At 40.1% G+C, this 27,048-nt stretch overlaps 1 protein-coding gene and 1 long non-coding RNA gene across 2 annotated transcripts in view; one reads left to right on the top strand and one right to left on the bottom strand.

The window, feature by feature from the left end:
• Window positions 1-27,048, bottom strand: part of CELF2 (CUGBP Elav-like family member 2) — an 867,789-nt gene that overhangs the window by 804,900 nt on the left and 35,841 nt on the right. The window lies entirely within an intron of this gene.
• The window catches only part of LOC117974494 (uncharacterized), a 58,208-nt gene that overhangs the window by 18,937 nt on the left and 12,223 nt on the right, over window positions 1-27,048 (top strand). Inside the window, exon 2 of the long non-coding RNA XR_004664513.2 lies at window positions 7,564-10,125. This is a non-coding gene — a long non-coding RNA (uncharacterized LOC117974494). The remainder of the gene's footprint in view (window positions 1-7,563; window positions 10,126-27,048) is intronic.

The following is a 27,048-nucleotide window of genomic DNA, read 5'->3' as shown; positions in this document are numbered from 1 at the left end:
TTCTACATTTTTATTTATGAAAGTGAACTCTCCTTTCAAGCAACTTAAAATTAAGGTCATGGAATGCTTTCAATGCACTTGGCTGTTTTCATGTGGCAATAGCATACAAATGGCCACAGTCCCCATAACTCAATCCTATGTTAACAATGACTGCATGCTTATTCAGAGGCCTGTGAACCTGTGTTCACACTAGATAGGGCCTAACTGTAGCCTTAAGATCTATGAGTCTCCTAGATTCTTCTGCAAAATGTATCTACACAAATAGGAAGAGATCTGTGCACATGTGCATAAACCCAGGAGGAACATAATCTTTTAAACTTCTATGAGCTTTGCCCTCTTAGAAACATATTTACTTCAAGAGAAAATGTCTCTTGATGCTACCCACTAGACATTGCCACCCTAGTTTTCTTTCTTATTCCTTCCATTTGCTATGACTTTGATCTTCCCCTATTTCTTATTATTTTAGGTACCACCTGTCTATAGAAGACTTCATTCACTGAAAGTCTTTCCTACTAAGTGGGAGCGCACAGCTTACATATCTCTGGGCACAACTTCTATTTGTCTGTGCTTCATTGAAGCTAAATCTGCCTAAATCATTAACACATACAGTTTATCTATATAAATTTGAGGTTGTAGCATTGTTGCTGGCTGAAGAGCTTGAACTGCAAGGTGGATGGTGCCATTCACAGGCTTAAGATGCTCTCGTTGTTTTGAGTGATCAAGCAGACTAAAGTATGTGGCCTTCCATTTAATAAATGAACACTGTTGGTAACTCTTCAACTGCAACATGGAAGGCTCTCCCCACCCCTGCACAACCCAACCACTGACATTGCACTTGATCATGAGCTCTGTGAGGGCAGGAGCCATGCTCTGTTTTTATTGTTGCATCCCTAGTTGTAATGGAAAATGTGTTCAATAAGTGTTTATTAAGGGAAAGAGTGAGCTGAATGGAATTTGAAAGGATTCATGATGTCCCCAGCCCCGTTGCAAGGATCAACTTACTTCTAATTTAGATTCTGGGAAATTTCAGCCTCAGTGAGAGTCTAAGGGGTCTTTCTGTGCTGGTTTTATAGCAAGCTTACAAGGTTTCACCACCTCCCCAGTCATAATGTCTGTAAATGTATACAGCACTATAGTAAGATACTTCCAAATTCTGGTGACAGGTCACCTCCTGACTGTTAATACAATAAAAGTTGAAGTAAATGAATGTAAACATCTATCTGCATAATATCCCATTTAAAAAACATTTAAATACATTTAGCTGAAGTATCTAAAATATTCCCAATATCTATTGAAAGATATAGGTATAGTCAAGCCTAGAGTGTTGCTAAAGAAATTCATAACCTCCTAACTTACATTAAACCTCGATGGCTTGAAGTCACTGTGTGGAGCTTATCAAGAGAAATGGAGAGAAATTCAATTCAGATTGTAAGAATCTGGTAGGTTGATCTGTAGGGTCACCTTTGACTGCCAGCTCTTCCCTGACTCATCTCTCCAGAGGTAGACACATTTGACGGTCCATAGGTGGGCTCCATTCTTCCCAAGTCCCAGAATCAAACCTTACTTTTAGCAGGAGAAACTGGAAGAGTTCCAACTCTGTGGTCTGGACCTCAACTCTGAGCACCTTTTCCGTTTGCTTCGCTCTGTCCTGAACTTAATCCAGGGCTGACCACATACTAAATGCCTTCCAAAGATGAAGCACATTACATATGATTAATAGTAACCTTCTGGTGGCCAGACACGGTGGCTTATGCCTGTAATCCCAGCACTTTGGGAGGCCGAGGCAGGTGGATCACTTAAAGTCAGGAGTTTGAGGCCAGCCTGAGCAATATGATGAAACCCCATCTCTACTAAAAATATAAAAATTAGCCAGGTGTGGTGGCATGTGCCTGTAATCCCAGCTACTCAGGAGGTTGAGGCAGGAGGATTGCTTGAACCCAGGAGGCAGAGGTTGCTGTGAGCCAAGATTGTGCCATTGCATTCCAGCCTGGACAATAAGAGCAGCAAAACTCCATCTCAAATAAATAATAACAACAACAACCACCACCACCTTCTGGTTTCTTAACCAGGAATGTGCTCTTGACTTTTCAAAAATATGTACCTTGGAGTGCCCTGTAGATGGCACGTGCTCTGTGAGAACATGGTTCTGGTGATTCCTACATTTGGAAAATATTGTATATTAAATCCATGTTCGTGCACACTTCATGTATTCATGAACGCAATTCCAATCGGCATGCCGAAGATTGGGAAGAGATGGCAGAGACATCTAGTTTGTCTCTTTAGGCTCAATATTTCCTAATGTTTGTTGGATGAATGGTTATAAAAAATTAAAACAGGAAGTCAATTGGCTGCTACTTTCGATATCTTGATAACAGGAAGAATTACTCCATAGAATACTTCGAAGTATTTTTGCAAACAAAATGTGGAGAAGGGCTCTTGGGTCCCATTTTGGCTCCAAGAAAAAGATTACTGGGATTATTTAGAAATATTTGCCATGGGTGCAGTAGATGTGAGGAAGTTGCAAGGTTTTGTCATCCCTGCCCCAGATAAAGGTGACTTCACCAGGAGATGCCACGTCTTGAAACCCCAGCTGGACCATGGCCATCCTTGCTCATTAGCTGCAGCCAGGTGTGGACCAGCAGAGCCCCGTTACCCCCATTCATTCCGTCCTCATTATCTGGTAGTTAGAGAAGGATGTCATGAGTATGTAGAGTTCCCTGGTTTTTAGCTGTTAAAGTAACACATCTGCTTATGGCTTTAAAAAAGTAGCACAGACATTTTCGCAGAATCCTTGGAGTTACACATTGATGAAAAGAATCAAATAATAAATTAACTGTCATGTCTTTTGCTTTAGCTAACAACTCAAGGAAGTTGTATCAATTCTTACAGCTTAGGGTTAGCAAGTAAACAAGCAGATCAACACAGCCTCTCCCCTTTCTTTCACCATTTTGGCTCTACCACTTCAGACGAGTTACATGAAGATCTGAGGCTCAAGGGAGTTAAAAGCTTAAAAAACACAGGTAATAACAGGATCTAGCAGTTTACTGAGAAAATTAAATTAAAAATGCATTAAAAGTACTTAGCCTAGTGCATGACATGGAGGAGGGATGAAAACTGTTTTAGCTATTAATCTGAAATACTATTAATAAAGAATAATTGCTATGATTAATCTGAAAACTGAAGGCACAGAACCTTGACTTAGCTTTCCAAGACTGTGCCTCAATAGCTTCCCAGGCATTTTGGAGGCTCCCAATTCTGCCCTCTTTGGTCAAGTGCCTGACATATTTACTGAGACATGGTGGCTCTGTTTTGGAATATGGTACTTCCAGGATGTCATACCCTTGTTGATCTGTGGTAACTGTGCTCACTGAGTCGTCATAGCTCTGGTTTTAGTCTGGGACAAACGACTCACTCTCTTTAATTCACCTTTACTATCACACAGCAGGGGATACCTGTGCTTCTCTGATGGTCAACACTCTTGTTTCGAGCCACCTTCTGTTTCCTCTTGCTCAGTGCTGACCCTGCTTGTCTCAGATTCAGCAACCTGAAATCTTTCCACTCCTTCAACAGAAATTTTAACAGGGACTTGCATTTCATAAGCTAGTTTGGTTACCATAGCACTGTGACTCTTCTCAGGACCTAATTTGAAACCATCCAGCTTGACTAAGTAGTTACTAATCCGTTTGGTTTCCATTTAAACTTCCCCTTTTTTTCCCCCATATGCTCATTACTGTGGTTTATATTCCGCTTCTGATGATAGCTAACCATTTCTGTGAAGCCTAGAGCATAATAGGTATTAAAAGCTCAAGCCTTCTGATGCATCTGCTATTTGTTTTCCCTCCCTACTAATTAGCGGGTCTACATTCTCCTTTGTCTTGTTCCTAATGTATTTGTGAAATATCGTCTGGCTGCCCTTTGTTTCTCTCGCTGGTTGCATCTCATATTGTGCTTTGGCTTTCCGGCTGCTGTTCCCCTATTACGCCTGCCCTATTCTCTTGCCCTTGCCTTCAGCAGCGTGCCCTCATTTCCCTTTACATGTCATTTCATTCTGGCAGCTCAAAGCTCACCGTGGGTTTTGCTCTCCATTGAATCACTAGCTGAGTAGAAGCTCGAGGACATGCTCTTAAGTATTGGGAGAACAGGAATATTTGGCTCTTGTGGTATCCAGTGCTTAGCTCAAACTGTAAAACATGACAGTATTTTCTGGAAAGTCTACCTACCCCTAACCCTGGAGGCTGGACAGCTTGCCATGGTGTCATCTTGCTCTGGATATTGTTGGGTCTTGAGTGGTATCCTTTGTTGACATCAGTGAATGTTGAACCAGGGTCAGGTATAAAAGGGTCTTTCATAGCAGCTCTTCTTGTCCTTTCTTGCATCCATAAAAATTTATAGAAATTTCAGGTTTCTCCATAGGTCTTTTAAGAAATCTTTATAAAGTGTTCTGGGGACAATCTAATGTTTCACTTAAAAAATGCAAAGCAGGTTTTATTCTTCCATGGTAGTCTACTATCTGGCTGGGTACATTGCAAGATTTAGTAGATCCCATTATGAAGAGGAAGATGGAACACTGAGGTCAGGAACCATAGTGCAGATTTCCCTGGCTGGCAATAAGGGAGGCTGGGCAGGAGGACAGCCATCCTCTCTGCAGCTGAACCTTACAACATGCAATTAACATCCAGAGGTCTGGGGCTCATCTAAACAGAAGGATTTCTTAGTCTCCTAAAACTGTGAGACCACCTCTGGCACTCTTTGAATAACAAGGGAGACAGACAGCCTTAACCCTTCCCCATCTCACGTGCCTCTTGAATTGAGTGCTTGCTGGTTTAATGGTGAACGCAGGTAAAGGCAACCTTCACGGGGTCCAACTCACCATTTTCATTTGTCTTTGAACCCATGACCAGTCTTGTGGTTTGGCCTAGCTCAGCATCTGGGAGGTGGTTTTCATAAACACAACAACCCGAAATTGTTTACTTCTAAGAAAGCTTTGAGGAGAATGGAACCCGACAGGAACATTGCAGGCATTCTTTAATTTTCAGCATTTGGCTTTCACAGGATACATCTGTCAGGACTATTTTTCTTTTCTTTTTCTATCACTAGGAAGTCAAGTTAGTTGACTTGTGAGGTTCCAAATCTTCTATAATGTTATCTTTAATATTAGTAGTACAGGCACATCTTCCATGCCATCACAAAAACTGTCAAAAGCAATGTCTTGGGTCATGTCATTTTTTACAATTCTGGATTCTTTCTTTGATTTAGCCTAATATTAGGCTATATTCATTTGCAAAGAAGATTTATTCAAAGCATTTATAGGTTGCTATTGTAATGGAACTTGCAGAGACTGGCCCTTTAACAAGCAACCATTTCCAGAGATCGGCCTCGACTCTGCTTCATGAACATGTAGAACCTGGACCCAGACAGGCAAATATCTTGCCTGACTCCTGTTCCGACACTTTAGCCAATTCCATTTTGCTAAATTCTGTTCCTAGCTTATGGCTTGGGTCACCTCCCTGAAAATCCAAACTGGTCTGTCCTCAGATTGTTATTCATATCGAGTCTCAGATCATCCTATGTTATTTTTTGATTGACTTCCTGGTATTCTGTTTATTCTTCCTAAAACTTGGCTCTTATTCATTCCCTTCCTGATTCTTTTTGGTCTGAAGTCCTGACAAATTGTTGTCTGCTTAGAAAGCTCCACTTGGCTCACCTCAGCTCCCAGCAATGTGCTGTCCCAATTACATGAATAAACTGATTTTCTTAGATGGTGGCCTCTCAGTCAACTTGTCCTCCTCTGCACTTTTGGAAGCTGGGTCACCAATAGGACATCCTTACAAGTGGCCCCTTCATATTTCTTTGACTATGAAGCCATTTTTTTTAAAAAAAAATCATTTTGTGGTATGTTATATCTACTCTGATGTCCACCATTAAAAAATTGGTGCCACTATTAGCTGAGAACATTAGCTTCTTTTAGATTTGGTGCGTCAGCACTTAGTATTTAATTAAGAATTTTACTGCATCTTGGTTAATACTTTGCAGCTAAGATGATAAGAGAGAATTCCTACTCTTGCCATGTTTGAGATTATAGAATCATAATACTAAAGATCCCATTTCACTCTCCATGAGGAACCCAGAACTCAGACAGGTTAAGCAGCTTATTAAAGGTCACACAGTAGCAAACCAGGAAGGTGAAATACAATCTCCTGCCATCTACTGTCTATTTCCTTTATCACCATTTCAGCGTCCCACACAAAATGCAGACACACAACTGTGTGGAGCTTGGGCTGAAGAAAGCTCAGTATTTGTCTCAAGTCCATTTTCAGGTAGAGTGCAGGGCTTAGGAGAGTTGAACTCAGAAGAGCTTCAATTACATTAGGGAAATAAACAAAGATTAAGATGCTACAGCAAGAGCCAACATCCACAGTGGAATTCAGAATTCCAGAATTCAGAATGGGTTGATGGTAGAAGTTGGGCTGGGTGTTATTGTTGAGAAGTCGTCTGGTAACTTAGCACCATGCAGGAAATGCTAAGCCTGACTGAGACGTCCAGACAGCTGGGTGGGTTTCAAGGAGATGGTGGGTGGTTGTAACGTGGTTTGTCACCTTTTCAATGGAAATGAAATCCAGCAGTGCCAGGGAGGCCATTGTATTTATATAAGAAACTGGCAAGCCCTAGGTGTGGGAGGCTGGAAAGCCGGAAAAGGAAGTGCCATCTTATAAAGAATTTTCTAGCACATTAACCACATAATTCCTCAGCAGGATCGCTAGCTCTTTGCAAAGAGCAAACCTCTCCCACATAATTGCCATAGTGGTATTGCTTTTGGACAAGCTTCAGAGCTCCTGTTGAGAATTATGGCAGCATCTGGGCACCTAGTTAGGCTACACCTTGATCGCTACTGTCTCTGACTATCTTTCCCATGTTGCAGGGAAAATCGCCTCTGCCTACCCTTCCCATGCTGCAGGGAAAATTGCCTCCTAAGACCTGACATCAGCCTGGGCAGATGTCTCCGGTGCATTTCACTAAGGGATCCAGGCTTCAGATGTAGAATATGGGCCCTGAGTATTGGCCTGAACTCCAGGAGACAGGCACATGTCAAAACATCCTATTTGTGATGATGTTATTTGTTATTTGTTATGAATGGAGCTGACCAGGGTCAGGGTGGTGAAGGGTTGACAACCTCCCTGTTTTCCTTTCTGTGTTTTCCTTTCCTCCCTTGTAATCAGAATTCTTATACCAGGAAGGGGAACATGAGGAAGCTGATTAAAAGTGTGGGCTCCAGGATCAGACTGCCTGGGTTTGGCTGGAAACTGAGGCCACCTCCTACCACTTCAGGCCAGTTCCCCCTCAGCCTGGGAAGCCTCCCGTTGAAGTTCAGTCCCCCTCAAGCTATAGCGATTGAATTCAGAATAACCCTAATCATGCCTGTCTATGATTCCAGTAATTGTAAGGGGCCTAAATGAGATAAATTGCATAGAGTAAAGTAATAATAATAAATATTAGATATTATGTTGCTGGTCCTTCTTTCACAGGAAAAATTCAATAAATTCATGCACTGCTGTTTCCACACAGCTCTTCTAGTAGCTGCAACATCCAGTAATGAGTGAAGGTGATGCGTGGGATCCTACGGTTCTCTCAAAGAGGGGACATGCTGTGCTGTGGAAGGAGAAAAAAGAGGTGAGTGCCGCCCTCTAAGGCCAGGCTGGTTTGTCCATGGGGAATGAAGACAGCAGGCTGAGAGGGATTGTCTGAGAAGAGTGTTTCTAGAAGAACTGAAAGGGACTTGTCTCCCCCTTCCAGAGTTGCCCGGGTGGCAAGGGGTGGGGAGAGAACTCAAACTCAGCCAAGGTGATTTTTGCTTTTTTTTTTAATGATGCTGAGTATTTATTTTCTGCCATCTTCTCTCTCCAGATCTATGGACATAATTTACACAGGACCCCCGAGGGTAATTAAGCCAGCAATTCTTTTGCCAGTAAAATGAGAAAAACCAGCTCTCAGTAAATTCTGAATTCCACTATGGATGTTGCAGAAACAGAACTAAAAACAGCTGCAGTTTATCTGTGCTGCCGAATTGACTATAATTTGCTGCTACCCTCACCCTTACCACATAGCAATCAGTGTACAGAAGTGCAGAATTTTAAGATGATGAATGTTTTATTTCTTAAAATAAACAGTAGCAATTTAGCAACATAGTTATGTATTTTACATTTTTTTATATAGTAAAAGTATATTGGAAACTTCCTCAGTGTCAAAAATCCTTACATGCACTTGTCAAAAATATCAAGATGACAAGCTAATATGGAATTCAGATTTAAATAATAGACTTCTCAGATACATCCCATGAACCTTCTGGTTGTTTTGTTTGCACTGACCAAGAGATGCCTATTGCCTACCCCTAGTCTGATATTTTAAGATTGTCAGAAATAGTCACGCAGTCCAAAAGTTAGGACTAGGGTTTTTTTTTTAGTTTGTTTGTTTTTTCAACAAGTTAACTTTTTCTCAGCCTAGCAAACGCCAGTCACCAAATGAGCTTCTTTGCTTGGAATCATTTCCTCAGTCCAGTATCTGCTTTCCATGGTTGTAGTACACTGACATAGTCTCACCCGAGCTGGTTATTACTACCGTCTCTTATCAAATCTAAGATTGGTGGATTTTAAACGCACCATTATTTCATTTATGACTAAGCAAGAAAAATGTTGCCAATTAAGTGACATCATCCATCATTAAGATGTTTCCCTGTTTCGGAGATGTTCAATGCGAAAGATAATGTGCATCTTAGGATCCATAAAATATGGCATCTCTACTTTTCAGAGAAGGAAACTGGTTTAGTGACTGACCCAAATTCGCATGACTACTAAATGGCGATACAGGAGGCAATCTCTTATTTCTGATTCCTGATCTTTCCAACTTGGCTTGTCTTGCACTGTGACCTTGAGTCATGAATTCCCTCTGGGCTACATTTTTTTCCTTCTTTGTTTCAAGTGGCGTTAACGGGGATAATAACAGAGTATCAGTGAGTCACAGTGGGACACTGAGCTAAAAAGGATTCTTTTGAGTTCAAATGATCCTTTTTGCTCTCTCAGGATCACTCGGTCTTTTACCAGACTGAATCTTGTTTGTTTTTCCTTATTATTAAATATAAATATTCAACTACTATATACCAGTGCTTGAAAACTATATAGTAATAGAAGAGATTTCAGCTCCAATGAATGAGCTTTAGTCAACATGATTAAGATATGTGATATGACTCCAATGGTGGATTTGGGAATATGTCATTGTATGAACATGACTAGTTTTAGCACATAATTGAATGGTGTGATTTCATGAGTTTACACAGCTAGTGTCTTCTGGCTTCATTATACATACAGAATTGATTGTGAGAGCTTGGCACAAAGTTTATAAAAGGTGATCAGGTGCCATTGTAGAGTCCAGTGTTCCCACAGTTAGATCTGAGGGTGTGTCACCTGCTCAGGACCCTCTGTCCCTAGTAGCTCTCAGCCTACTTGGTGGAGCTTTGTTCTTGTATTTGGAGATCTCCTTTCAAATCCAAATGCCACAGGCAAAACATTTCAGTCCTTGCTGCTATGATGCATTTACATAACCTGTTATATAACTCCTTGCTTGTCATAAATGTTAATTAGCTGTGCTTTGCAAGCCATCCAGAGGTTATTCCAATTTTGCTGATGAGGAGATGAACGGTAAGATTGATCTGGGAGCAATAATTTGAATCATGCCACATGACACAATAGCGGTTTTAGGAATTAACACTCACGCTCTTGATTTGTTCGTTCTCTGTTTAACCCATGGATTAAACAATCTCTGGCTATTCATTTTCTTCAGAGGAGGCCCCTAAAAGCACCCCTGTTGTCAATGCCTTAAATGTCTTAAATCTTTAGAGATTTAAGACACACCCCCATCCACCACCGACTATTTCCAACATCAGCCATTATAACCAAATCGTTCTTCTCGCCACGTCTGAATCCACGTCCTCATCCCATTCTCTCCCAGGCTTATCCTGTAGGCTCCTGCTCTCGGCCAGGGCTCAAAGCCCTCCCTCAGGAAGTGCCAGGAAGCTTCCAGCACTTGATGACATGCTGCTTTGTGCTTGCTGTTTCTTGTGTTAACATCCTTCAAGTAAGTTCCTGGTGATCAGGGACCACGCTTTCATTTTTCTTTATTCTCTACCTCACCTCAATTATGCTGAGTCCACAGATGTTCCCCAATAACTATTAAAAGGAGTATTTGACTAAGTGGATTCATCAGTAGGTCAGTTACATACTTGGCCAACTGATTTAAAAAAAAAAATTCCATGAATCGATCAGTTAGTGTAACGAGCTACTTTCTATAGCCAATTGTCTCTGCAAACTTCTCCACTTATAATATCCCAAACTGAGTTATACCATCTCTCATTCTACGGTGTTTGAAATCAAGAACTTCATATTTGCATATATTTCCTGAGGGTCTGGGAATAACATCTTGGAAAGCTCCCAGGAGTTCTGTGTGCTTAGCAAAGAATATGAATAAACCTGTCAGCAATCTACCCAGAGTGGACGGCTCCAGGGTGTTGAGTAAGTGAGAGCAAGTGGAAGGCTCTCTTCCATTGCTGGCAAGAGGGAGGTCTAGGCTTTGCTCAGAGAGGGATCTAGGCTTTGCTCAGAGAGGGATCGAGGCTTAGCTTAGAGAGAGATCTAGGTTTTGCTTAGACAGGGACCTAGGCTTTGCTTAGGGAGAAACCTAGGCTTTGCTTAGAGAGGGATCTATACTTTGCATAGAGAGGGAACCAGGCTTTGCTAAGATATATTGCTTTTGTCCCTTCTATGGGTCTAATGCAGAATGTGGCATGGTCTGTAAGTGAAATCTGCGAGTTTATATCTTTAAAAGTTAAAAGTCTTTTAAAAAAGTCAACGCTGTATAATTTAGAGATTTAAGATACACCTTTTGGATTATTTTATCATCTTGGATATTTTACTGTAATTTGAACTTTCTGCTATATGTGGGCAACCCTGCTAAAAAAAAAAAAATCTTGAAGCCCTGGGATAAAATGAGGTTTCCTTGCTACTCTTATTTTTGGTGTTTATGTTATTTTTTCTCTTCCCCAGTTTATATTGGATGAAGGAGGAGGATTATATTTAACTGGACAGAAGTAGTTACTGTCATGGATTCATAGCCTTCATTTTCCTTTTTAAAAAGCCTTAAAATAGAAAATCAAAGAAGGAAATCTTCTGATCCTAGTAAGCTGATCATATCGGATAAAAGAAGTACTGCTCTTTCAGTGAATCAGGTCTAGCAGGACTAGATGGGAAGATGATGTGGTTGTGACAGCTGCCACCCTTTGATTACTAGATTTGATAGGGTGATACGACTTCTTCAGTATGTCACAGCATGTTCATAACAATAAAAACACAACAAAAAAGGGGCAAAAATCTCCAGTGTCCTGTGAACTACTGAGGTACACAGAAGTTGGTCCATTATTAATGCTTAAGTTGAATCCTTTAATGACACTGATTATTATCATTGCGCATAACCAAGAACATTCAGTGAAGGAGTGGGTGATCCGAACAGCCTTGTGCATCACCAGAAAACCACCACCATGGCACCGTTTTCATGGTATCGAATGAATCAGTGAACTGTGGGGCCTTGACTTTTGGGGACAGGCAGCTTCTTATAAAGCAGTGGGCTAAAATCATCACAAGAGCATTTCTTTTAAGCCTGGGATGGTGGCCAGGGTATTGATTTGACCACCCACTAGGACTAATAGCTAATCTTTAAATCTTCTGATGCCAAACGAAATTCAGTAGAGGAACTAAAGAGACAACTGTGGCTTAACAGGAGGGGAGGAACTGACCAAACAGCAGAAACAAAAATGTCTTTAATTGATCCTGTTAAGAGTTCTAGACCAGGAGCGGTGGCTTACGCCTATAATCCCAGCACTTTGGGAAGCTGAGGTGGGCAGATCATTTGAGTTCGGGAGTTAGAGACCAGCCTGGCCAACACGGTGAAACCCTACCTCTACTAAAAATACAAAAAAAGTTAGCCGGGCCTGGTGGCGCATGCCTGTAATCTCAGGAGGCTGAGGCAGGAGGCTGAGGGCAGGAGAATCACTTGACCTGGGAGGTGGAGGTTGCAGTGAGCAGAGATCACGCCACTGCACTCCAGCCTAGGCAACAGAGCAAGACTCTGTCTCAAAAAAAAAAAAAAAAAAAAGCGTTCCAAAAGTACCTAGACTGGGCTTCTCAGAAGGAAGGTCTTGTGTTTAATGTGCGTCGGCAGTAGAGAATTCATTCTTTTCTATTGTGATGGTATGGTACTGTTGACATGTGGTGCCATGCCTTCCAAATCCTGTCACAACTGACGTTGCCATCAGCAGCACAGATGTTGACTGAGCTCCCACTCTAGGCTTCAGAGTGAGGAGGAGGCATGCTATTTCATCCACATCAAGCTCTTTACTTGCTTGTTTCATTTATACCCTAGAGCAAGGAGCTGATTAGTTGATAAAAAATTAAATACCCAGAGAGAAAAATAAGGATACTTTGCCAGATCCTCATAGTCCTTCTGGAATATACTGATTTTGACATCCCTGTGTTCCAGGGTTACAATAATTCAGTTCAACAGATATCAGTTGAAGGTCTGACATTTGCAATCTTGTGTTGGCTCTTTACGAAGAAGAAACAGATATCATTTTTGCATTTCAAAATATTTTAATCAATTTGAAAAGGGGGACTATGAGTGCAAATTTGTAGCCTCAATAAAGAAAACAAGAGTAGCAGGCCTTGATATGGTTCTTACTGGGCTGCTGGCGGTTTGAAGTGGCTATTTGTATTTATTCATCTGATTCTTACAACAACCCTTGAAGTAGGTAATATTATTATTTACATTTTATAGTTGAGGAAACTGAGGTGCAGATAGATTGAAAGAAATTACCCGAGATCTCATAGTAGAAGTGACATTTAAACTGTGGGCAGCTGTGAAGCTATACTGATATCCACTACACATACTGCCTTCAAGACAAAAGCTCCCAGAGTCTCTGCTGAGTTTATTTACTTAACTATCATTATCCGTTCTTATTTTTGCTTTTTTCCTTTACACTTTATTCACCAAACAGCAGTCAATATAATCCAAACACACCCGTATATAAATATATATACACATTAAAAATATATGTATACATATATTTTATTTATTTATTTAGTTTTGAGATGGAGTCTTACTCTGTCACCCAGGCTGGAATGCAGTGGCATGATCTCAGCTCACTGCAACCTCCACCTGCCAGGTTCAAGCAATTCTCCCTGCCTCAGTCTCTCCAGTGGCTGGGATTACAGGTGACCACCACCATGCCCAGCTAATTTTTGTATTTTCCAGTAGAGATGGAGTTTTGCCATTTTCGCCAGGCTGGTCTTGAACTCCTGACCTCAGGTGATCTGTCCACCTTGGCCTCCCAAAGTGCTGAGATTACAGGCGTGAGCCACCATGCCCAGCCTGTATACATATATTTTAAAGTAAAAGAGATCATATAACTCTCTAGCTGAAAACCCTGACACTCACTCCATCTCATGCAGAACTGAATCCAAGCTCCAGCCAGGCCTATGGGGCCCACACAGCCTGCTGATGCCGCCTCTCTGAGTTCCCTTTCACCTTACTCCTTTATCCTTTTCCCTTTAGTGCCTCTGGCCTTTGTATTCTGGGAACATCCCTTGCTCCTTCTCCCTTCAAGACTTTTGCATTTGCTATGCCCCCTATCTAGAAGGCTCTTACCCCAGATCTTTGCAAGGCTTATTCCAGTTTAAATTTAGATTTCTGCTCAGAGATCACCTTTGTGGATGTCATCCAGAAGGGTCCATCCACTGCCCAGCACTCTTCTTCCCTGAGTTATTTTCTTCCTGACACTTATCACTATCTGATACTAAATTATCTATGTGCTGGTTTTCACTACAGCTATTAGAATGTAAGCTCCAAGAGGACAGGGGCATTACCCATTTTGTTTACTGCCAGCACCCTAGTGACAAGAACATAGCCTGAAGCACACCGTCAGTGCCAATAAGTATTTGATGAATGAATGAATGAGTGAATGAGAAAACCACTACATTGATGAAATATTACTTGGGGGAATATTAAACTTTTGGCAAGATGAAGATAAACGCAAAGAAGATATTGCTATTTTATGCCATCTCTCCTCTCATTCCTCCGCTGTTCAGTTTTTGGCTTACTAGGCAGGACCACACAAACAACACAACCTAAAAGAAGTATTGCGAAATGCTCCTATTACTAGGAAGCTAGTTGCACAGAGGGCTAAAAGCCACTCACATTCTGAATCAAGTATTACGGAGATGACTTTTCATTAGTGAAAATATCTAATTTTCATTCAGGATAATAGCACTTACAGGTTTGTGAATAGGAAGTGAATCTAATGATAAAATGTCCATCCAGAGGGATCATCACTAAAATGAAGCCTTAACCAAGAAAGATCTAATAAATTAATATTAAAGGCAATTATGGGTTGGATAAGTATAATTTGTTTCCAAGGAAGAAGGAGCAGGGCTAGCAATGCAACGCACAGGCAAGAACAGATAGGTGCAGAAGCCAGAATCCCTCCCAGCCATGGAGAAATGCCTTTGCAGGTGCTGGGCCTTGGTTGTAGAAAGAGCACAATTCAAGTTCATTGGCAAGGTCAATGTAGGGTCACTGGTGGCCCCTCCATCTCTGACTCATGGTTGTGCTTGTTGATGGGGAAAATGAAAACACCTAATCCTTTGAGTCCTCTAGGAATTCACCCTCAATGTACTGTAGGGGCTTTTCTGCAAAGCAACTACAGTGGTCCCTTTTTCAGTTTTCCACAACTGCACCAAAGCTGAAGCAGTGAGTTTGCAGTATGTGTGGCTAATCTCAAAGGGCCTCTTTGACAAGAGATGGCAGCAGAGACACAGATTATTTTCTAGAGTCAAAGGTTTTCTTCCTGGGGCAGGCTGGGATTTATTCTGTAGAAGGATGTCTTGGTCCATTCTGGCTGATATTACAAAAATACTATAGACTAGGTGGCTTACAGACAATAAAAAAATTAAATATCATAGTTCTGAAGGCTGGGAATTTTAAGATTCAGAAGCTGGCAGATTTGGTGCCTGATGAGGTCAGATTCCTATGTTCTCACTGTAGTCTCATTTGGTGGAAAGGGCAAATGGACTGTCTGGGAATTGGGGCACTAATCCCATTAATAAGGGCCCCACCTTTATGACCCTGTCACCTCCTAAAGTTCCCACTTCCTAATATTGTTACATTGGGGGTGAGGATTTTCACATAAATATTGTGGGGAAACACAAAAATTCAGTCTATATCAACATCACAAGCAGGCATAATAGAGCTAGGACAGTTTACTCAAAGACAACAGAGTAATGTCCAGTCCTTTCCAACTCTTTACATCCACATTATGATCCTTCCAGTACCTGAAGGAAAATTCAGCATGCAAGCAAAACAATGGGAAATAAAGTTAAACAGAACCTCCAATCCTAGATTGCATCAGATTCTTAGGAATTACACATTTCTCAATAAAAGTATGTTTTAGCTTTACCCAACCATATAGCCACTTTGGGATTCAAGATGTTTGATCATTATTATTGCATTAATTGAAAATATATATCTGGGCCGGGCGCAGTGGCTCACACCTGTAATCCCAGCACTTTGGGAGGCCGAGGCGAGTGGATCACGAGGTCAGGAGTTCAAGACCAACCTGGCTAAGATAGTGAAACCCTGTCTCTACTAAAAATACAAAAATTAGCTGGGCATGGTGGCGGGTGCCTGTAATCCCAGCTACTTGAATGGCGGAGGTGGAGGTTGCAGTGAGCCGAGATCACGCCATTGCATTCCAGCCTGGGTGACAGAGCGAGACTCCATCTCAAAAAAAATACACACACACACACACACACACACACACACACACAGACACAGACATACATCTGTTTAAGAAATCTGGGTGAGGGAAGTATTGAAAATCTGATCAATAAGACATACACACAACCAGTATGCCTAACTGACATTTCTCCCTGTGGACTATTGGGAAAAGTCCCTGAATAATTCCTAATTGGAGCCAGGGTTTAGATAAATCCGACAGGACATTTCAGATGGCTTGGGCCATTCAAGAGCATGCCGAGACTCTCTGATGTAGGTTGTTTGGCTTAAGGATTTGAGGAAGCAAATAGAAGCAGCTGCACTAAGGATTTTCTGCAATTAGATTCATGCAGATTCTGGAAGCTGCTTATTAGGTCTGTCACTTTCAATCCATCTGGCATTTCCATGTTCAAGTAGTATTGCGAGTCACTCAGTGGGGTCAGTGGTTTTCCTTTTACCTGCAAGACAGCATGGTACAACCGTGAAGGCTTATCTGTTTGAGGTAGGATGCACAATTTGACTGCCTATTGCAAGGAGCATGAATATTTTTTTTTTTTTGTATTTGTCTGTGAGAGACAGCACAGACACTTCCCAGGAGTTCCAGTATAAACCAGTCCAAGACGAAGATAGTATCCCCAAGTTGTTCTGGGCTTATTCATTTTTGTTTTTATTTTTTGCAAATGCTCTTTCCTCTGGTACCTTATGTAGCACACAGAAAATAAAGGTAAATGCTATAGAAAGCTAGTTTATCTACTTTATTTCATCACTTGTTTGGTATTGATTCAGGAAGTTGTAAACTAATTAGATGCTAGCCCTGGAACCGGGCTTGACTCTTTCCAATGACTAAATTTGAGGGCTCTCAATATTAAAGATCACATCTGATCACTTAGAATGTGCTAATTTTTTTTAGCATGATTCCTCCTTCTACCTTCCTCCCAAAAGTGCTATTTTATAAAGTCAGCTTTCATTTAGATGGAGGAAAATTGAATTCAAAAACATTCAGAAGAACTTCACATCCATATAGCACACCCTCCATCTTCCCACAAATTCCTCTCCTTTCCACCCTGGTCTCTCAGTTGACCATAATTTTTCCATGCATGTTTGAGGATGTGCTTATTTGGAAATTTTGTATCTCCCCTTTCTACCTTCTAGGTAGCTAGTGGGATCATGCTAATCCCTACTATATCCTCTGGACTATGCAGTTATGAGAACTTCCAACTCCCAGCCCCAATCCTTAGTATTTTGTAGATTTTTTGCATTTGTACCTGACCTGTTGAGACTCTGAGAACAATCTTTTCCAAGTAGCTCATTTACCTCCAGGCCTGCTTGGAAAGAAAAAAAATCTAAAACAAATAATCCTGTGACACTGGTGGAAGTATCAGCGAAAAGCTGGGGGACATTTTGTTTCTCAAAATTTAGGCACTGTGAGTATTTCCGGATGTTAGTATGAAATATGCTTAGATGCTATCTTTTATGATTTTGACTTAGAGTTCCATAGAATCAGGAAGTAACAACAGCCAGTTTTTCAGTAAAACTGGCTGTTTATTAAAAAAGAAAAAGAAAGAAAAGGAAGGGCTCATGTCAACGTTACATTGAAGTGCCTGAAACCTAGTACAGCGATCGCTGAAATGACGAAGTGAACTGGTTTCCGGCCTTTCCTATGAACTGAGAACTAAACACCCCAAATCTCCATCATGTGGTCTACAAAGCACATCCTTTGCCTGGATCTCCGCTGTGGAACGTGGCTTTAATATGCACAGGAGGTAGCCAGGCGCGGTGGCTCATGCCCGTAATCTCAGCACTTTGGGAGGCTGAGGCAGGTGGATCACTTTAGGTCAGGAGTTTGAGATCAGCCTGGCCAACATGGGGAATCCCCGTCTTTACTGAAAATACAAAAATTAGCCAGGTGTGGTGGTACGTGCCTGTAATCCCAGCTACTCGGGAGGCTTAGGCAGAATCCAGGAAGTAGAGGTTGCAGTGAGCCAAGATTGCACCTCTGCACTCCAGCCTGGACAACAGAGACTCCATCTCAAAAAAAAAAAAAAAAAAAAATTCACAGGAGGTGGACAACTGTGGTAGATAGTAGCTGCATTGTTTATGCATTCTTCCAGAGTCCAGGATTATAACTCCTGCTTTTCAAGTTTATATTCCTACAAGTTCTAGAGCCTCTGCTCTTTCTTAAGGGAAAACAGATTGGGGTAGGGAATGGGTGGAGTGGGGCAGGTGGATATGATGGTTGTCTCTTGACAGTGAAGTTTGATTTACATCAATCTTTCTGGTGGTCACTTTGATAATATTTGAAGATCATTAAATATTAGCCTTTTTAGGACCCTCACTCATTCCAGAACCAGTTGGTGACAGAAATTGAGAATGAGTTGGAATAATTTATCAGCACATACCTATATAGACACAGACACAGATACACACACACACACACACACACACACACACACACACACACACGAAGTGCATCTTAAGAATTTGATGAGAGCTGGTGGAAACAAAAAAAAGCACGAGACTCAAGAGAGAAGCTCCAATGATCTTTTTTACTTTCAGTAGGAAACAGGACAATGTGAGGAAATTTTTTTTCTTCATTTTGCTGTTGCAAGAGGGATAAGAATTTAAGGATAAGTAAAACTTAAAAAAAAATGAGAGAATACCAACCTCTGCTTCTGGGCAAATGGAGTAGACACACTTTTCCTTATTCCTTTGTCTATATACAACTCAAATCTCTGGACATTATGTATAAACCAAACACAAGACTTTGAAAGGTGGAAAGAAGGTGGTAGACCATCTAGGGAACTTGAGATCTGAAGATAACATGGTGATGAGTTCCCAGATATAGAGCTGAAGTCATTGCCAATTCAGAAATAGCAATAGGCACATTTTAAAAAGCTCAACAAAAGTTTATTCTCTTTACCCTACCCAAATGATCAGAAAAGCAGCAGCCTAGCAAGACATAAAATTATCTGCTAGGTAGTGTTTTAACAGGTAATATCTGCTGTACTTCAGATGAGTTCATGATTTCAGCCATACTCATAGTAGCAGAGGCTGAGTGGGGAACCTAGAATTTTACCCTCACCAAGCTGTAACAAGGTATTCCAAGGCCCCAGTGGGGTGGTGTCAAAGAAGACCAAGTAGAGAGCTAGAACTTTAATCCCCACTGACCAGTAATGAGGTCCCCCTTTCCCTTTGCCTCTTCTCCTTGGTGTTAGTGGTCTCTATGTAGGGGAGCCTGAACTTCCAAGTGTACTTGCAGTAATAAGGTGTCTTTTCTCATCTCTGCTGAGCTGGGATCAGAAGCAGCCTGGTGGAGAGTCAGAACTTTCATCCAGTGGTAATAAAGTCACCCTCACCATGGTGTCAGTGGAGGTTACCTGAGGATGCAGAAAGCATATCCTAACCCTGTAGTAAAAAAGGAGCCCTCCCCCAACTTATGTGTTAAAGAAGGTTAAGTGGTTAACATGGACCTCTATCTCTACCTGGCATTAATGAGGCAGTACCCTCCATTAGGAAATCTCCTGTTTCCTTGACATAGGCATGTCAGAGAAAGCCAGTGAAACCAAAGTTGTAATTAATTAATAGTCTCATATTAAGACAAAAATGTCTAGGTTTTAATTTAAAAAACCAGTCATCATTAAAAGAACCAGGAAGATAGATCTCAAAATGAATGGAAAAAATCAATAGATGCCAACACCTTGATGACAGACATATTTGGTTTATCTGACAAAGGTTTTAAAAGAAGCCATGATAAAAATACTTCAACAAGCAATTACAAACATACTTGAAGCAAATGGAAAGAAAAGAAAGCTTCAGCAAGGAAAGAGAAGTTATAGAGAAGAAGCAAATGGTAATTTCAGAAATGAGAAATATGATAACCAAAATAAAAAGCTCAGTGGATGCGTTCAACAGCAGAATTAAGGGATCAGAAGAAAAATCAGTGAACTGAAATATAGAATGACATATTCTGAATAGAGAGAAATACACTGAAAAAAGAAAAAAAACATGGACTCAGAAATGTATCAGGGACATATAGGGCTATAACAAAAATATCTAACTCTCATGTCATTTGAATTTCAGATGGAAAGAAGGAGGTGGGTAGTGGTAAAAAAGTACTCAAAGAAATAATGCTGGAAAATACCCCAAATCTATTAAGAGACATAAACCTACAGGATATATCCAAATAAATTTCTGCCAAGGCACATAATCAAGCTTCTGAAAACGAAAGATAAACATCTTGAAAGCAGCCAGAGTAAAAATGATGCCTTACCTATAGCAAAAACAATTAGAATGACTATCGATTTCTCATCAGCAACTATGGAAGCCAGAAGGAAGTGACAAAATATTTTTCAGATACTGAAAACAACTGTCAAGAAGAATCCTATATCCAGTGAAAATATTCTTCAAGAATGAAGGGGAAAATGAGAACAGTTTTAAGGGAAACTAAGAGAATTTGTCACATGCAGACTTACCCTAAAAGAATGGCTAAAGGAAGTTTTCTAAGTGGAAAAATACCATGAAAGAATAAGCATCAGGACATCAGGAAGGAACAAGTACAAGTAAGCAATAATGTAGTTAATACAACTGGATTTCCTTAAGTTTTAAAAATTATGTTGGGCAGTTGAAGCAAAAATTATGTGTATCTAAACGTATATAGTGAAAAATATTTAAGACAATTACATTATAAACAGGGGTGTTGTAAGAGGACATAGAGGAAGATAAGTTTTCTATACTTCACTTAAACTGGTAAAATGATGATATCAGCAGATCGTGATAAGCTTTTAATATATCATGTAATACTTAGAGTGACTACTATAAAGGCTATGCACAGAGATACACTTGAAAATGCTATAGATAAACCAAAAGGGAAATCTAACAATTGTTCAAGTAATCCACAAGAAGAAAAGAAAAAGAAAACAGAAATGCAAAACAGAGTATAAACATACAATAAAAAATGAAATGCTAGACTTAAGCCATAACAAATTAGTAATTACATTAAAAGTAAATTAAATTAAATGTAAATGATCTAAATATACCAGTAACAAACAGAGATTGGCAGAGTGAATTTAAAAGTATGTTCCAATGATATACTATCCATAATAAAATCACTTAAAACATAATGGTATAAGCAGCTTGAAAGTAAAATAATGGAAAAAGATATATCATACAAACATTAATCAAGCGAAAGCAGGAGTGGCTATATTAATATCTGATTTCCAAGCAAAGAAATACATCAGAGACAGAGATGGAGGTTACATAATGACAAAAGTTCAATCTACCAAGAAGATATAACAATCCTAAGTGTGTATACATCAAGCACAGGGTTGCAAAATATGTGAAGCAAAAATTAGAACTGAAAAATAGTAGAAAAATTCGCAATTAGAGTTATAGACTTTAACATTCTGCTTTCCGCAATTGATAGAATAACTAGATAGAAAATTAGCAAGGATACACAAGAACTCAACACCACCACCATCAAAGAACAGGATCTAACAAATATTTATAGAATATCCCACTCAGCAATAGCAGTATATGAATTATTGTCAAGTGCCCATAAAACACATACCAAGATAGTTAATATCCTATGGATAAAACAAATCTTAATAAATGTAAAAAACAGAAATCATGCATCATGTGTTCTCTAATCACAATGCAATCAAACTAAAATCAATTCAGAATGATAGGGAAATATTCTAACCTATTGAAACTAAACAGCCCACTTCTACATAATCTATGGGTTAAAATGCAAGTCTCAAGGGAAATAGAAAATATTAAACTGAATGATAAGGAATACATAATGTAATAAAATTTTGGGGGATACAGATAATCCAATTTTGAAGGAAACTGAAAGCACTAAATGCATCAGAAAGGAAGAAATGTCGCAAATCAATAATGTAACTTCTCATCTCAAGAACTTCAAAATAGCAGAGCAAAATAAAATCAAAGCAAGCAAAAGGAAAGAAATCATAAAGAGCAGAAATCATTACAATTGGAAATAGAAAAACTAGGGCTATTTTTTAAAAATCAATAAAACTGACAAACATCTAGCAAGACTGACAAAGAAAAAAAGAATATGCAAATTGCCATTATCAGGAATAAAATGGGGTATGTTATTACAGACCATGCAGATATCAAAAGTACAATAAGGAAATAATGTATTATGAATATTCATATACACATATATTTGACACATATGATGAAATGAATCACTTCCTTAAAAAACACAAAGCTACCACAATTCACTCAATATGAAATGAATGGTTTGAATAGCTCTGTAACAATTCAGAAAATAAATTCATAATTTAAAAACTCTTAAATATCCAGGCCCAGATGGTTTCATTGGAGAATTTGGGACCCTAATACCAAGACTAAATATCTAATACAGAACTAACACCAATTCTACACAATCTCTTCCAAAAAGCAGAACAGGAGAAAACACCTTCCAATACTTTTTATGAAGCTAATATTACCATGATATCAAAACCAAACAAACATATTGACAGAAAAAAACTGCAAATCAGTATCCCTGAGGAAAACAGACATGAGAATCCTTAATAAAACATGACAAATAGAATTCAGTAATATATATGAAGAATTATATATCAAGACTAAATAGGGTTTATTCCAAGGATGCCAACCTGGTTCAACATTGGAAAATCAATTAATGTAATCCACCATATTAGCAGAATAAAAAAGAAAAATCAAATGATAATACCAGTTGATACAGAAAAAGCATTTGCCCATCACTTATGATAAAAATTCTTGAAAAGAAACAGGAATAGGGGGCAACTTCTTTGCTTGCTAAAAAGCATTAAAGAAAACCTACAGCAAACATTGTATTTCATCATGAAAGTCTGAATGCTTTCACTCCAATATCAAGGACAATGCAAAAATGTCAGCTCTCACCACTCTTATTCAACATAGTACTCAAAGTTCTAGCCAGTTCATTAAGTAAAGGAAATAAAGTCATGCAAATCAGAATGAAAGAAAAGTGTTCTATTTGTCAGTGACATGACTGCCTACATACAAAATGCTATGGAAAACTCCTAGAATTAGTGAGTTCAGCAAAGTTGCAGGATACAAGATAAATATATAAAAATCAGTTGCACTTGTATATATCAACAATGAACACATGGAAATTAAAATTAAAAATACAATACCACTGTCAATTGCTAAAAAAGCTCTTTAAATACTACTCAAATACATATAAAAAACATGTATTCAGAATGTATAAAGAATTCGCAAAACATAACAGGAAAAACACAAAAAAACAAAATCTAATTATAAAGTGGGCAAAAGACAGGAGATATTTAATGAAAGAGGATATATGGATGTCAAATAAGCACCCGAAAATACTTTTAACATCATTAGCAAGTAGCAAAGTGCAAATTAAAACCACAAAGAACTACCATTACAGAACCTATCAGAAAAGTTAAAGTAAAACGCAGTGACAAATTCAAATACTGGTAAGGATTCAAAGAAACTTGATTACTCATACATTGCTGTGGAAATGCAAAATGGTACAGCCAGTCTGAAAAACTAAACTGTTTCTTTAAAAAACTAAACATGCAAATACCCTGTGACTCAGCAACCGCACTCCAGAGACATGACAACTATGTTCACACAAAAAACTGTACAGGAATGTTGATAGCAGCTTAATTCATCATAGCCCCAACCCAGAAACCACTCAGATGTTTGTCAATGGATAAATGGTTAAACCAACTATGGCACATCCGTACCATGGAATACTACACAGCAATAAATAATAACTACTGATACACACTACAACCTAGAAGAATCTCCAGAGAATTGTTTCTTGAAAGGTTACACATCATGTGATTGCATTTATAAAAGACTCTAAAAATGACAAAATTATAGAAATGGAGAACAGATTGCTGACTGCCATGGCTTAAGGAGCAGGCAGGAGCAGGAGGCAAGTGGGTAGGATAATAAAAGGCAAGGTAAGGGGTCTTCTTGATGATGCAAATGTACATCTTGACAGTATCAATGTCAGCATCCCGGTTGCGATGTTGTACTGTAGTGTATTAGTCCATTTTCATGCTGCTGAGAAAGACATTCCTGACTGGGCAATTTATAAGGAAAAAGAGGTTTAATGGACTCACAGTTCCATGTGGCTGGGGAGGCCTCACAATCATGGTTGAAGGCAAAAGACATGTCTTACATGGTTGCAGACAAGAGAGAATTTGTGCTTTATAAAACCTTTATAAAACCATCAGATCTTGTGAGACTTATTCACGATCATGAGAGCAGCACAGGAAAGACCCACCCCCATGATTCAATTACCTCCCACCAGGTCCCTCCAACAACACATGAGAATTGTAGAAGCTACGATTCAAGATGAGATTTGGGTGAGAACACAGCCAAACCGTATCATATAGTTTTGAAAGATGTTACTATTAGGGGAAAATTAGTAGGAATACATAGCATCTCTCTGAATTATTTCTTGTAACTATATGTGAATCTACAATAATCTCGAAATAAAAAGTTCAACTTAAAAAATGGGAATACTGTAAGTAATAATTCTCCAAATAATAAAGTAAGATGGATCCTATCTCAAAATGCCACATCATTATTATTTAGTGCCCAAATGAGACTTAAGACAGTAGAAGCTTCGATATACAGGGTATAGTTACTATGACTCACTTAAATGTTATTGAAATGCTGTTTCCTGTTCCAGTTTCTGCGGTGAGGCTCTAATGGAGTTTATACTTAGCAAAAGTGAAAAGACTGACTTTGCTTTATGTATGTCTCTCTATTGTCCTAGGTCATGGTTTTTTGGTACCTGGTACTGCCATTAATGTTTCAGGAGCTGTTTTTCCCCCACAAGACAAGAGTCTTATTCTGTTGCCCAGGCTGGAGTGCAGTGGCATGATCTCAGCTCACTGCAACCTCCATCTCCCAGGTTCAAGCGATTCTCCTGCCTCAGACTCCTGAGTAGCTGGGATTACAGGCGTGTGCCACCACGCCCGGCTAATTTTTGTATTCTTAGTGGAGATAGGATTTCACCACGTTGACCAGGCTCGTCTCAAACTCTTGACCTCATGATCTGCCCGCCTTGGCCTCCCAAAGTGCTGGGATTACAGGCCTGAGTCACTGTGCCCAGCCAGGAGTTCTTATTTCTGCACATCATCCCAGCTTGTTTCCCATTAAAAGCTCCACATTGCCATTCTTTCCCTCCTCTGCGCCAACTTAAACTGCGCTCCTAACTCCTAAGCGAACTTAACATAGCAGTGTAAAATCACATAATCACATGTGAATTACCAGTAAGTTTAGCCCTCCTTTTGAATGTCTTGTATTCAATAAAAACAAAAATAATTCAAACATAGTCTCCTGTTGGTAGAATGGCTGGGCATGGTGGCCTGTAATCCCAGCACTTCAGGAGGCTGAGACAGGAGAATCGCTTGAAGCCAGGAGTTTGAGACCAGCCTGGCCGACATGGTGAAACCCCAACTCTACTAAAAATAGAAAAATTAACCAGGCAGGTGGCACATGTCTGTATTCCCAGCTACTTGGGAGGCTGAGGCACAAGAATCGCTTGAACCCAGGAGGCAGAGGTTGCAGTGAGCTGAGATCGTGCCATTGAACTCTAGCCTGGGCAACAGAGTGAGACTCTCTCAAAAAAAAAAAAAAAAAAAAAAGGTAGAATGCTTGGGAAAGATCCAGTATTTCATAAGCAGTGGATGACTGTAGTTGTAAATGAGCCAGGCAGGGACCATGCAGACTCTCTTTGACTTCTCCCATATGGATTTTAGAGAAGGAGAATGAGACAGAGCTGGAAAAATGCCCAAGTGTGTGCTTGTCCTCCCCTTTCTCCTGTCTCCAACTCTCTCCCATCTCCCTGTGGTCCTTCTCTAATTTGTAAAGATCTTAATGAGACCATTAATTGTTTTCCATTATTTTGCATGTCAATGTCCTTTTTAATGAAATGAGTTAATCAAATTTTCGCTGCAAATCCCTACTTCCTCATTTTCGTTGGATTTAATGCACACACTTGCTTGGCTTGTTACATTGTGTTTTTCAGCAATGTGACTCTGTGTTAGCTCCACGATGGGGAAGAGGCTAGAGGAAGGCGCAGCTTGACTGTACCTGCAAGATAACACTTGCTGAAAAGGCACCGTGTCATGATCTCAGAAGGCATGCGTGATGGACTCTATTTACCTGGTCCCATTTCTCTAACCAGTCTCCTTACACTATGCTTTCCACCTCATCTCTTACTGTCCTTTTAACCACTGGCAGAGTTCTGCCTCCAGGAGCCAAGCTCAAATTGCTGTCTCTTAATCAAACCCAAAAGACTTGGCCAACTTTCACCATTGTTAGCCATTCTGCAGGTTTTGGCCCAATCACCTACTTCCTTTCTTGAACAACTTTCCTCCTGCAGTATCTTTGAGGCTGCCCTTCCTGGTTCTCCTTACTGTGAGTCTACATAGTGTCTAACTTGTCATCTGCCTCTGCATAGGGCACTGGCATTTCAGATGGCACGTTTCTGAGCTGACATTCTCCTGAAATGGGCTCCTTCCGCCTCTTTCCTCCCCACAATTCATGGCCATCCTCATCTCCTTCTTGTTCAGGCCAGATGCTTTGGTGTAGTCCTTGACTCTTCTTTCTCTCCCTCTTCGCAACTGGTCCGTAAGCAAACCCTGCTTTCTCTTCCACAAAATAGATCTAGAATTAGAGCACTTCTTCCTGCTTCTCATCACGACTGTCTGGGGACCCTCCTTCACCTCTGACCTGAATTACTACAATAGTCTCCTTTTGGTCTGTTCTGTTCATCAATTTCTTCTTTTGCACCCCGTCTATTTATTCTCAACAGAAAATCCAGAGTGAAGATATTAAATTGTAAGGCGGTCCAGTTATGTCCTTGCTCAAAACCCTCCCACAGCTTCCTGTCTCACTGAGTAAAAGCCAGCCCTTAGGATGCTTACAGCATCGGTGCCCTCTTGTCCTGATTCATCGTCGTTTTCTGTGACCCAGTCACACCAGCCTCCTTGCTCTTGTGGAACATGCCCAGCAGACCCCTGCTCCATGGCCTTGCCCTTGCTTCCCGCTGGCTGAAACACTCTCTTGCAGACAGCGGTGCGGCTGGCTCCTCCTCCCCTGGCCACCCATCTAGACACTAAAAACCCTCATCCCCAACCCTTCATCTCTCCCTTTCCTCTTTTT

The sequence above is a fragment of the Pan paniscus genome, chromosome 8 (genome assembly GCF_029289425.2).
Source record: "Pan paniscus chromosome 8, NHGRI_mPanPan1-v2.0_pri, whole genome shotgun sequence".
In the NCBI taxonomy this organism is placed as follows: Eukaryota; Metazoa; Chordata; class Mammalia; order Primates; family Hominidae; genus Pan; species Pan paniscus.
Note: the sequence above shows the minus strand (reverse complement) of the source record. Positions and strands in the feature narration are given on the sequence as shown.